Raw genomic sequence first — 12,502 nt, 5'->3', positions numbered from 1 at the left:
AGCAACTCATCATGGTCCAACTCAAACTCAACATCCTCATCCTCTATTTTGATGTCTTCACATCCCCTATCAGACTCAAAATCATTTCCATGAAGTTCTCTAACTCTTGAACTTCTACAAAGTTGTATAGCTTCATTTTCCTTATTTTTATCATTAATATCGTCACAAAGTCTTAAGCATTAGAAGCAACATTAGATATAAGTACATCATCGTTTTTAGTCTTGTTTCTATTTTTCGCTAAGTAATCTTGCAATGAAGTGAACAAAGACAAGGTTACTTGTGCATTGTGGATCTAGCTTATTTCTTCTCTTGATATGCACCTATATTACAAATTGGATCAGCCAAAGAATTTAGAATAGATAAGGTTATTTTTAGTCTAGTTGATGACAATATGACATTAGACAAGTGAGTTAGCATTTCAAATGTGCACCAAGAGGAATATGAGGCATCTACTGCCTTGCTAGGCCATTGTGCTAGACTTCTATTGGGTTGGATCAATGATGAATTAATCGGGTCAACGACCGATTAATCGGATTGACCGATTACTTAGCTGATTAGTTGTTAATCATATTAGATGTGTATCAATAATGACTAATCATCGATTAATCGGCGATTTTTAGAACACTAATATATATATATATAATTGTTCGCCTAAATGGTCATTTAGCCCATTTTTAAACACCATGTAAGCTCTACATGTTAGTATGTTGTTTCTGTTTAATCATTCATCCAGTCTCCATTTAAACGATCACTTAGTTTTCAAGAATATTTTGTGTCGAGGTATAGACATATCGTGTATCAGTATCCTTGTATCAAGGTAATGTAAATTGTTCTAAATGACTAAGGAACAATTAGAATGACTAACCTAGTTGAATCCATTGAAGATTTTCCTCTTGCATTAGATAATGGCTTCATACTGCTATTGAGAAATGCCTTGTTTGTTCCATCCTCAAGTGGAATTTAATTTCAGTATTAGGACTAGATAACCAGAACATTAATTGTCACTTCGGTAACCACAAGAGTATTATTTAGGTTTATAGTAATAATGTGGGTCTCGCCACCAAATGAAACATGTTTATTTACCCTCTTAATGCAATATTATGAATGTGACAGAAACTTTAGAAACACGTCAACTAAAAAGGGAAGCAAAAGAAAAAGAAATGATCGAGAAACCATATTAAAATTATATGGCACTGTCGTTTAGGTCATATTTTGAGGAGAAGAATAGAACATCTTACTAAAGAAAAGATTCTCCATCCCTTGGATATGTTTATTTACCCTCTTAATGCAATATTATGAATGTGACAGAAACTTCAGAAACATGTCAACTAGAAAGGGAAGCAAAAGAAAAAGAAATGATCGAGAAACCATATAAAAATTATATGGCACTGTCGTTTAGGTCATATTTTGAGGAGAAGAATAGAACATCTTATTAAAGAAAAGATTCTCCATCCCTTGGATTTCATAGAGCTACAGTATTGTGTAGATTGCATGAAGGACAAATTTACAAAAGCAAATTAAAAAAACAGCCAAGCATAGTACTCTGTAGATTCTATCCTAGTGCTTAGTTATCAAGTTTTCTATCCTGCTATTGAGATCCACAGATGTTTTTAGTTGATTATTTTTCATATGTGCATTTTGAGATTCGGGAAATGTGGCCCTTACCACTGTGGTTCATGGTGAGCTGAAGTAGACTCTTGTGCATCTTTAATTTCTTGAAGGTCTTGGCTTGGATTTTCCTTCCCAAACTCCTCAGTTTTATATTTTGACCCTAAGTTCTTGAGAATATTTGGGGTGGATAGAAACATGCAAGGACCTCTAAGGACCACTACCACCAAATGTTTGGGTCGATTCAAGTAGAACACCAAAATCCAAACACTTGACTGATTTGAGAAACCCCGATTTGAATTCATATTTTTTTATATGAGGTTGAAGTTCAAATATTATGGAGCTCCAATTTTATGGATAATTTTTAGTGAAGATGTGTGCAAAATTCTAGCTTAGTCGTAGAGCTTTGATTTGGGTTGCTCGAAACACGCTAAGCGATACTGCAGAAGAGCAGCAATGTCGCTCGTGGAGAAGCACTGTCAAGCACACCTATGAGTTCATTGATTTAGCACTTTCAAACTTTTGGATATCCATTTTGCAATCAATTTGTTTCTTTGGGTTTGTGCATGTCGGAGAGGAAATTCTCCAACCGGGTGGTGGAACGCTGAAAGGGAAATGTGCCCTTGGGCCATTTCTAAGTATTTTTGTGATTGAGTGCAAACACAAGTGCTTAAATGTGAGAATATGCCCATGGTTGAACAAAGTGCAAATCACAAGTAAAGGTATGTTTCTAAGCCTTAGTACATTGGTTTTGTGTACTAATATCTTGTCTAAGTGTTAGAAACAGAAAGAAGAAGAGAAGAGAAGACTTGGCTGTGTACAGCCAAGGGGCTGTTTCGGTCTGGGGCACCGGACTGTCCGGTGGTGCACCGGACAGTGTCCGGTGGTGCACCGGACAGTGTCCGGTGCGCCAGGCTGCCTCGGCCGAAGAGGCCGCTCTCGGGTTTTTCTCCGGCGACTTCGGCTAAAATTCACCGGACTGTCCGGTGTGCACCGGACTGTCCGGTGAGCCAACGGTCGGCCGGGCCAACGGTCGGCCGCACGATCGGCGCGCGACACGTGGCCGAGCCAACGGTCGGAAGGAAGCACCGGACTGTCCGGTGTGCACCGGACTGTCCGGTGCGCCAGATCTGCAACGGTCGGCAACGGTCGGCTGCGCCTATTAAGGAAAGGAATCGGGCACCGGACAGTGTCCGGTGTGCACCGGACTGTCCGGTGCGCCCGACGACAGAAGGCAAGAATGGCCTTCCAGATTTGTTCTCAACGGCTCCTAGCTGCCTTGGGGCTATAAAAGGGACCCCTAGGCGCATGGAGGAGTATACCAAGCATTCACACAACTCTTCTAAGCACCAAGACATCAATCTCACGCATTCGTTTCATTGTGATAGCATATAGAGCTCTTGTGGAGTTGTGAACTCTTTGTGTTGCATTGCGAGCTCTTGTTGCGACTTGTGTGCGTGTTGTTGCTCTGATTTTCGAGTCTTGTGTGCGTTGCTCATTCCCACCTTACTCCGTATTTCTTTGTGAACTCAATTGTAAGGGCGAGAGACTCCAAGTTGTGGAGATTCCTCGCAAACGGGAAAAGATCAAAGGAAAGAAAAACACCGTGGTATTCAAGTTGATCATTGGATCACTTGAGAGGAGTTGAGTGCAACTCTCGTCCGTTGGGACGCCACAACGTGGAGTAGGCAAGTTTTGTACTTGGCCGAACCACAGGATAACCACCGTGTCAACTCTGTGATTGCTTTCTTGTGGTTATCGTGTTTTGAGTTCACTCTAGCCACTTGGCAATTACTGTGCTAACGCTTAACAAGTTTTTGTGGCTATAAGTTAAGTTTTTACAGGATCACCTATTCACCCCCCCCTCTAGGTGCTCTCAATTGGTATCAGAGCCGTTCTCTTCACAAAGGGACTTACCGCCCGAAGAGATGGATCCTAAGGGGAAGGGAATCGTGATCAACGACAAAGAGAAGGAATCCTTCGTCAACGAGCCAAAAGACGACAAGCCTACCGACTCCGGCTCGGGGCATAGACGGAAGGAAGGGAAGAAGAAGAAGACAAGGCGCATCAAGGAGATCATCTACTACGACGATAGTGATGAGTCTACTTCTTCCCAAAAGGATGATGACAACGACTACAAAAAGACGGTCAATTCGAACTTTTCATTTGATTATTCTCGTATTCAACATAGTTCGAATTCGCATTTGCTTTCCATTCCTCTTGGCAAACCCCCACACTTTGATGGGGAGGACTACGGATTTTGGAGTCACAAAATGCGTAGTCACTTATTCTCTCTCCATCCAAGCATATGGGAGATTGTGGAGAATGGAATGAAATTTGATAGCTCGGATAGTCCTATGCTTATAAATGAACAAATTCATAGAAATGCACAAGCTACTACTGTTCTCTTAGCATCTTTGTGCAGGGAAGAGTACAATAAGGTGAGCGGCTTGGACAATGCCAAGCAGATATGGGACACCCTCAAGATCTCTCACGAGGGGAACGACATCACCATGCTCACCAAGATGGAGTTGGTGGAGGGCGAGCTTGGACGATTCGCCATGATAAGGGGAGAGGAGCCAACTCAAACTTACAACCGGCTCAAGACCCTTATCAACAAAATAAGGAGCTACGGAAGCACGCGTTGGACGGACCACGACGTCGTCCGCCTACTACTCAGGTCCTTTACCATTCTTGATCCTCATCTCGTGAACAATGTTCGTGAGAATCCCAGGTACACGATGATGACGCCCGAGGAAGTACTTGGAAAATTCGTGAGCGGGCGGATGATGATCAAGGAAGCAAGATACGTCGACGATGCGTTGAACGGTCCACTCCACGAGCCTCAACCCATTGCTCTCAAGGCATCGAGAAGCAAGGAGGCACTACCAAGCAAGGTGGCGCAAATTGAGGCGGCCGGGCTTAATGATGAAGAAATGGCTCTCATCATTAAGCGCTTCAAGACGGCGTTAAGGGGTCGCAAGGAGCATCCCAACAAGACCAAGACGAAGGGGAAGCGCTCATGCTTCAAGTGTGGTAAGATTGGTCACTTTATCGCTAATTGTCCCGATAATGATAGTGACCAGGAAAAGAAGAGTGGAAAATGGGAAAAGAAGAAGAATTACAAGAAGGCAAAGGGCGAGGCTCATATTGGAAAGGAGTGGGATTCGGATTGCTCCTCGTCCGACTCCGACAACGAAGGACTCGCCGCCACCGCCTTCAACAAGTCATCCCTCTTCCCCAACGAGCATCACACTTGCCTCATGGCAAGGGAAAAGAAGGTAACCACTCGTAATGCTAATACTTATGATTCTTCTAGTGATGATGAATCTAGTGAGGATGAAGTAGATTATTCATGTTTATTCAAGGGCTTAGATAGATCTAAGATAGACAAAATTAATGAATTAATTGATGCCTTGAATGAAAAGAATATACTTTTAGAAAAGCAAGAGGATTTGTTGTATGAAGAACATGATAAGTTTGTAGAGGCTCAAAAATCCCTTGCATTAGAAATTAAGAGGAATGAAATGCTTGCTTGTGAAGTGTCAACATGCCATGATTCTATTTCTAACTTAAAGAGCATAAATGATGATTTAAATGCTAAACTAGAAGAAGCACAAAAATCCAACTCTTGTGTTGAACATGTTGAAATTTGCACTAGGTGTAAGGATGTTGATATTAATGCTTGTAGTGAACACTTAGTTTCCATTTCAAAACTGAATGATGAATTAGCTAGTCTTAATGCCCAACTTAAGACTAGCAAGAGTGAATTTGAAAAACTAAAATTTGCAAGGGATGCCTACACTATTGGTAGACACCCCTCAATTAAGGATGGGCTTGGCTTCAAGAGGGAAGCCAAGAACTTAACAAGCCATAAGACTCCTATCTCCACCAAGGAGAAAGGGAAGGCTCCTATGGCTAATAGTGTTAAGAAGAATCATGCTTTCATGTACCATGATAGGAGACATGCTAGAAATGCTTGTAATGATTCACATGTTTATGATTCTCATGCCATGTTTGCTCCTAGTTCTTCATATGTGTATGATAGAAATGTTACTAGGAAAAATGTTGTTCCTAAAAAGAATGTTACTCATGCTCCTAGGAAAGTAGCAAATGAACCTTCTACCATTTATTATGCCTGCAATGCTCCCTTTGCTATTTGTAGAAAGGGTAAAAAGGTAATTGCTAGGAAGTTAGGGGCAAGATGCAAGGGAGATAAAACTTGCATTTGGGTCCCTAAGAATATTTGTGCTAACCTTGCAGGACCCAACATGAGTTGGGTACCTAAAACCCAAGCCTAAATTTGCCTTGCAGGTTTATGCATCCGGGGGTTCAAGCTGGATTATAGACAGCGGATGCACAAACCATATGACGGGGGAGAAGAAGATGTTCACCTTCTACGTCAAGAATAAGGATTCCCAAGATTCAATTATATTCGGTGATGGGAATCAAGGCAAGGTAAAAGGGCTAGGTAAAATTGCAATTTCTAATGAGCACTCTATATCTAATGTGTTTTTAGTAGAGTCTCTTGGTTATAATTTGCTATCTGTCAGTCAATTATGCAACATGGGGTATAACTGTCTATTCACAAATGTAGATGTGTCTGTCTTTAGAAGAAGTGATGGTTCACTAGCTTTTAAGGGTGTATTAGACGGCAAACTTTACTTAGTTGATTTTGCAAAAGAGGAGGCCGGTCTAGATGCATGCTTAATTGCTAAGACTAGCATGGGCTGGCTGTGGCACCGTCGCTTAGCACATGTGGGGATGAAGAACCTTCACAAGCTTCTAAAGGGAGAACATGTAATAGGTCTAACTAATGTTCAATTCGAAAAAGATAGACCTTGTGCAGCTTGTCAAACAGGGAAACAAGTGGGAGGCTCTCATCACACCAAAAATGTGATGACGACATCAAGACCCTTGGAGATGCTGCATATGGACCTCTTCGGACCCGTCGCCTATCTGAGCATAGGAGGGAGTAAGTATGGTCTAGTTATTGTAGATGATTTTTCCCGCTTCACTTGGGTGTTCTTTTTGCAGGATAAGTCTGAAACCCAAGGGACCCTCAAGCGCTTCCTCAGGAGGGCTCAAAATGAGTTTGAGCTCAAAGTGAAGAAGATAAGGAGCGACAACGGGTCCGAGTTCAAGAACCTTCAAGTGGAAGAGTTCCTTGAAGAGGAAGGGATCAAGCACGAGTTCTCCGCTCCCTACACACCACAGCAAAATGGTGTGGTAGAGAGGAAGAACAGGACACTCATCGACATGGCAAGGACGATGCTAGGAGAGTTCAAGACCCCCGAGTGCTTTTGGACGGAAGCCGTGAACACGGCTTGCCACGCCATCAACAGGGTCTACCTACATCGGCTACTCAAGAAGACGTCGTATGAGCTACTAACCGGTAACAAACCCAATGTATCTTACTTTCGTGTATTTGGGAGCAAGTGCTACATTCTAGTGAAGAAAGGTAGAAATTCTAAGTTTGCTCCCAAAGCTGTAGAAGGGTTTTTATTAGGTTATGACTCAAATACAAAGGCGTATAGAGTCTTCAACAAATCATCGGGTTTGGTTGAAGTCTCTAGCGACGTTGTATTTGATGAGACTAATGGCTCTCCAAGAGAGCAAGTTATTGATTGTGATGATGTAGATGAAGAAGACATTCCAACGGCCGCCATACGCACCATGGCGATTGGAGAAGTGCGGCCACAGGAACAAGATGAGCAAGATCAACCCTCTTCCTCAATTATGGTGAATCCCCCGACTCAAGACGATGAACTGGTTCATCAAAAGGAGGCGTGTGATCAAGGGGGAGCACAAGATGATCACGTAATGGAGGAAGAGGCGCAACCGGCACCTCCAACCCAAGTTCGAGCGGTGATTCAAAGGGATCATCCCGTCGACCAAATTTTGGGTGATATTAGCAAGGGAGTAACTACTCGATCTAGATTAGTTAATTTTTGTGAGCATTACTCTTTTGTCTCTTCTATTGAGCCTTTCAGGGTAGAGGAGGCCTTGCTAGATCCGGACTGGGTGTTGGCCATGCAGGAGGAGCTCAACAACTTCAAGCGCAATGAAGTTTGGACACTGGTGCCTCGTCCGAAGCAAAATGTTGTGGGAACCAAGTGGGTGTTCCGCAACAAACAGGACGAGCACGGGGTGGTGACGAGAAACAAGGCTCGACTTGTGGCAAAAGGTTATGCCCAAGTCGCAGGTTTGGATTTTGAGGAGACTTTTGCTCCTGTGGCTAGGCTAGAGTCAATTCGAATCTTGCTAGCATATGCCGCTCACCATTCTTTCAGGTTGTACCAAATGGATGTGAAGAGCGCTTTCCTCAACGGGCCAATCAAGGAGGAGGTGTACGTAGAGCAACCCCCTGGCTTCGAGGATGAACGGTACCCCGACCACGTGTGTAAGCTCTCCAAGGCGCTCTATGGACTTAAGCAAGCCCCAAGAGCATGGTATGAATGCCTTAGAGATTTCTTAATTGCTAATGCTTTCAAGGTTGGGAAAGCCGATCCAACTCTTTTCACTAAGACATGTGATGGTGATTTGTTTGTGTGCCAAATTTATGTCGATGACATAATATTTGGTTCTACTAACCAAAAGTCTTGTGAAGAGTTTAGCAGGGTGATGACGCAAAAATTCGAGATGTCGATGATGGGCGAGTTGAACTACTTCCTTGGGTTTCAAGTGAAGCAACTCAAGGACGGAACCTTCATCTCCCAAACGAAGTACACGCAAGATCTGCTAAAGCGGTTTGGGATGAAGGACGCCAAGCCCGCAAAGACGCCGATGGGAACCGACGGACACACCGACCTCAACAAAGGTGGTAAGTCCGTTGATCAAAAAGCATACCGGTCAATGATAGGTTCTTTGCTTTATTTATGTGCTAGTAGACCGGATATTATGCTTAGCGTATGCATGTGTGCTAGATTTCAATCCGATCCTAAGGAGTGTCACTTAGTGGCGGTGAAGCGGATTCTTAGATATTTGGTTGCTACGCCTTGCTTCGGGCTCTGGTATCCAAAGGGGTCTACCTTTGACTTGGTTGGATACTCAGACTCCGACTATGCTGGATGTAAGGTCGATAGGAAGAGTACATCGGGGACGTGCCAATTCTTAGGAAGGTCCCTGGTGTCATGGAATTCTAAGAAACAAACATCCGTTGCCCTATCCACCGCTGAGGCCGAGTATGTTGCCGCAGGACAGTGTTGCGCGCAACTACTTTGGATGAGGCAAACCCTCAGGGACTTTGGCTACAATCTGAGCAAAGTCCCACTCCTATGTGATAATGAGAGTGCTATCCGCATGGCGGAGAATCCTGTTGAGCACAGCCGCACAAAGCACATAGACATCCGGCATCACTTTTTGAGAGACCACCAGCAAAAGGGAGATATCGAAGTGTTTCATGTTAGCACCGAGAACCAGCTAGCCGATATCTTCACTAAGCCTCTAGATGAGAAGACCTTTTGCAGGTTGCGTAGTGAGCTAAATGTCTTAGATTCGCGGAACCTGGATTGAATTGTAGCATACATGTATTTATGCTTTTGATCATGTTCCTTTTTGCATTTTGTTGCTTATTGTGGTGCTCAAGTTGTACAAACACTCCCTGGACCTCACAAGTCCGTTGCAAAGTGATGCACATGTTAAGGGGGAGATGTGTTACAACTTGACCCTTTGAGATTAACCATGTGTTTGAGTTTGATGATTTAGTCTCAAAGGAGGATTGAAAGGGAAAAGGTGGACTTGGACCATGAAAGACTTCCACTGCACTCCGATGAGAGGGTAACTTATTCCAAGTCCATCTCATGAACTCTTATTGCCATTTGCTCTTAATTGAAGATTTTGGTGAGGCAATGGGGTCAAAAAGGCCAAGATTGATCCCGTTTTGGTGCTTGATGCCAAAGGGGGAGAAAATAAAGACCAAAGTGATAAATGGATCAGCTACCACTTGAGAGATTTTGAAAATAGTAGAATAGTAGAATAGAGTTTTTGTTTTGTCAAAAGCTTTTGTCTCTTATTGTCTCTATTGTCAAAAGTTGGTTTCTTGTGGGGAGAAGTGTTGATTATGGAAAATAGGGGGAGTTTTTGAAATCTTTGATCAATCTCGTTTGGAATGACTCTCTTTATGCCTCAACATGTGTGGTTGACATAGAAATAGAGATTTGAGTTTGATTTGCAAAAACAAACCAAGTGGTGGCAAAGGATGATCCATATATGCCAAAATTGAATCAAAACCAATTTGAGTTTTCATTTGAAGTGATTTTGCACTTGTCCTAGTTGCTTTATGTTGTGTTGGCATAAATCACCAAAAAGGGGGAGATTGAAAGGGAAATGTGCCCTTGGGCCATTTCTAAGTATTTTGGTGATTGAGTGCAAACACAAGTGCTTAAATGTGAGAATATGCCCATGGTTGAACAAAGTGCAAATCACAAGTAAAGGTATGTTTCTAAGCCTTAGTACATTGGTTTTGTGTACTAATATCTTGTCTAAGTGTTAGAAACAGAAAGAAGAAGAGAAGAGAAGACTTGGCTGTGTACAGCCAAGGGGCTGTTTCGGTCTGGGGCACCGGACTGTCCGGTGGTGCACCGGACAGTGTCCGGTGCGCCAGGCTGCCTCGGCCGAAGAGGCCGCTCTCGGGTTTTTCTCCGGCGACTTCGGCTAAAATTCACCGGACTGTCCGGTGTGCACCGGACTGTCCGGTGAGCCAACGGTCGGCCGGGCCAACGGTCGGCCGCGCGATCGGCGCGCGACACGTGGCCGAGCCAACGGTCGGAAGGAAGCACCGGACTGTCCGGTGTGCACCGGACTGTCCGGTGCGCCAGATCTGCAACGGTCGGCAACGGTCGGCTGCGCCTATTAAGGAAAGGAATCGGGCACCGGACAGTGTCCGGTGTGCACCGGACTGTCCGGTGCGCCCGACGACAGAAGGCAAGAATGGCCTTCCAGATTTGTTCTCAACGGCTCCTAGCTGCCTTGGGGCTATAAAAGGGACCCCTAGGCGCATGGAGGAGTATACCAAGCATTCACACAACTCTTCTAAGCACCAAGACATCAATCTCACGCATTCGTTTCATTGTGATAGCATATAGAGCTCTTGTGGAGTTGTGAACTCTTTGTGTTGCATTGCGAGCTCTTGTTGCGACTTGTGTGCGTGTTGTTGCTCTGATTTTCGAGTCTTGTGTGCGTTGCTCATTCCCACCTTACTCCGTATTTCTTTGTGAACTCAATTGTAAGGGCGAGAGACTCCAAGTTGTGGAGATTCCTCGCAAACGGGAAAAGATCAAAGGAAAGAAAAACACCGTGGTATTCAAGTTGATCATTGGATCACTTGAGAGGAGTTGAGTGCAACTCTCGTCCGTTGGGACGCCACAACGTGGAGTAGGCAAGTTTTGTACTTGGCCGAACCACGGGATAACCACCGTGTCAACTCTGTGATTGCTTTCTTGTGGTTATCGTGTTTTGAGTTCACTCTAGCCACTTGGCAATTACTGTGCTAACGCTTAACAAGTTTTTGTGGCTATAAGTTAAGTTTTTACAGGATCACCTATTCACCCCCCCCTCTAGGTGCTCTCAAACGCACCCGCCCTAAATCCTAAGATGAGGAGGGGCCTAAGCGTTTTGCCTGCTAGATGGATTCGGGATGTACACAAGAACACACAAGGGTTTAGAGTGGTTCGGGCCGCCGTAGCGTAATACCCTACTCCACTATGTGCTGTATTGAGCTTGAGAGCTTGTATGAACTTGTGAGTTTGAGAGTCTAAGTGGGCTTGTAAGCTTGTCCCTTGTAACGTTGTGTGCCCTCCCTTTTATAGCTCAAGGGGGGCACGTACAAGGATACTGAGCCCCGACATGTGGGCCCAGAGGCAAAATGGAAGGGAGTAACTAATGTCTGTAATGCCAGGGCGATCTCCGAGTGCCATAATCTTCGTAGTGCATACAATATTGATATGTCGCGGCTGCTCCCTCGGTAACGTGCGAGTGATGATGAGCATAGTGTACGCCGCAGCACGGGCGTACTGCCTGCCAACGGAATGGACAGGCACGCCGCCTGCAAGATGGCCTGGTCGCCGTCCGTCAGCGGAGTGGACAGGGCACATTAAATGCTGAGGCGGCACATCGCCTGTTAGTGGAGTGGACAGGGCACATTAAATGCTGAGGCGGCACATCACCTGCCAATGGAATGGACAGGAGGCGCGCCTTATCCGCAATAAATGCAGAGGCCGCGCGGCCCAGAGGCCTTACATCAGGCTCCGCCCGTTGGCTTACGTCACAGGCAGTAGGCCACGTGGCAGCATCAGGTCTCTGCCTGAGCGGGGAGCAGAGGCGTACGCGGTATGGTCCGGACACGTGTCGACTCCGGACCCCCGCCTGGCCTTGATTAAGGCTTGGGTATTCTTTGCCCCGGGATCCCGGGACCCTGCTGTGAGTGGCCCGGACCCCATACAGAGGGGTCCGGAACCCATCCTAGGGGTCCGGTTGCACCCGTGGAGGTCCTGGACCTTACCCGGAGGTCCGGTCTGTATACACAGGGGTCCGACACTTTTCCATGGGGGTCCGGACTCACTGTTGATACTTTGGAGTATATCATCTTCTCTGGCCACGTGGCGGCCCCGGAGCCGTCCACGTGGTGGGATCGGGTGTTGTTTATCACGCGACTAGAGATAGCCGCGTGGGCACCGTGCCTTCATAATGTAGTAAGGGGTACCCCTGTTTCAGGGTACCGACAATGGCCCCAGGGCCCACCTCAGGGGAGGATACGAGCCTGCAGATGGGGCCAAGGCTTGATTGGCGATTGGCGCGCCGCTTCTGGGTGTTTGCTGACGTAATCACTGCCAGCCTGCCTTCGGTCACGCCAACTGCCACGTCTGTCCCCATGGCTGACTGACCCGCGGCCCCC

The sequence above is a fragment of the Zea mays genome, chromosome 4, assembly GCF_902167145.1.
Source record: "Zea mays cultivar B73 chromosome 4, Zm-B73-REFERENCE-NAM-5.0, whole genome shotgun sequence".
NCBI classification, from domain to species: domain Eukaryota; kingdom Viridiplantae; phylum Streptophyta; class Magnoliopsida; order Poales; family Poaceae; genus Zea; species Zea mays.
This window is presented reverse-complemented; position numbering follows the sequence as displayed.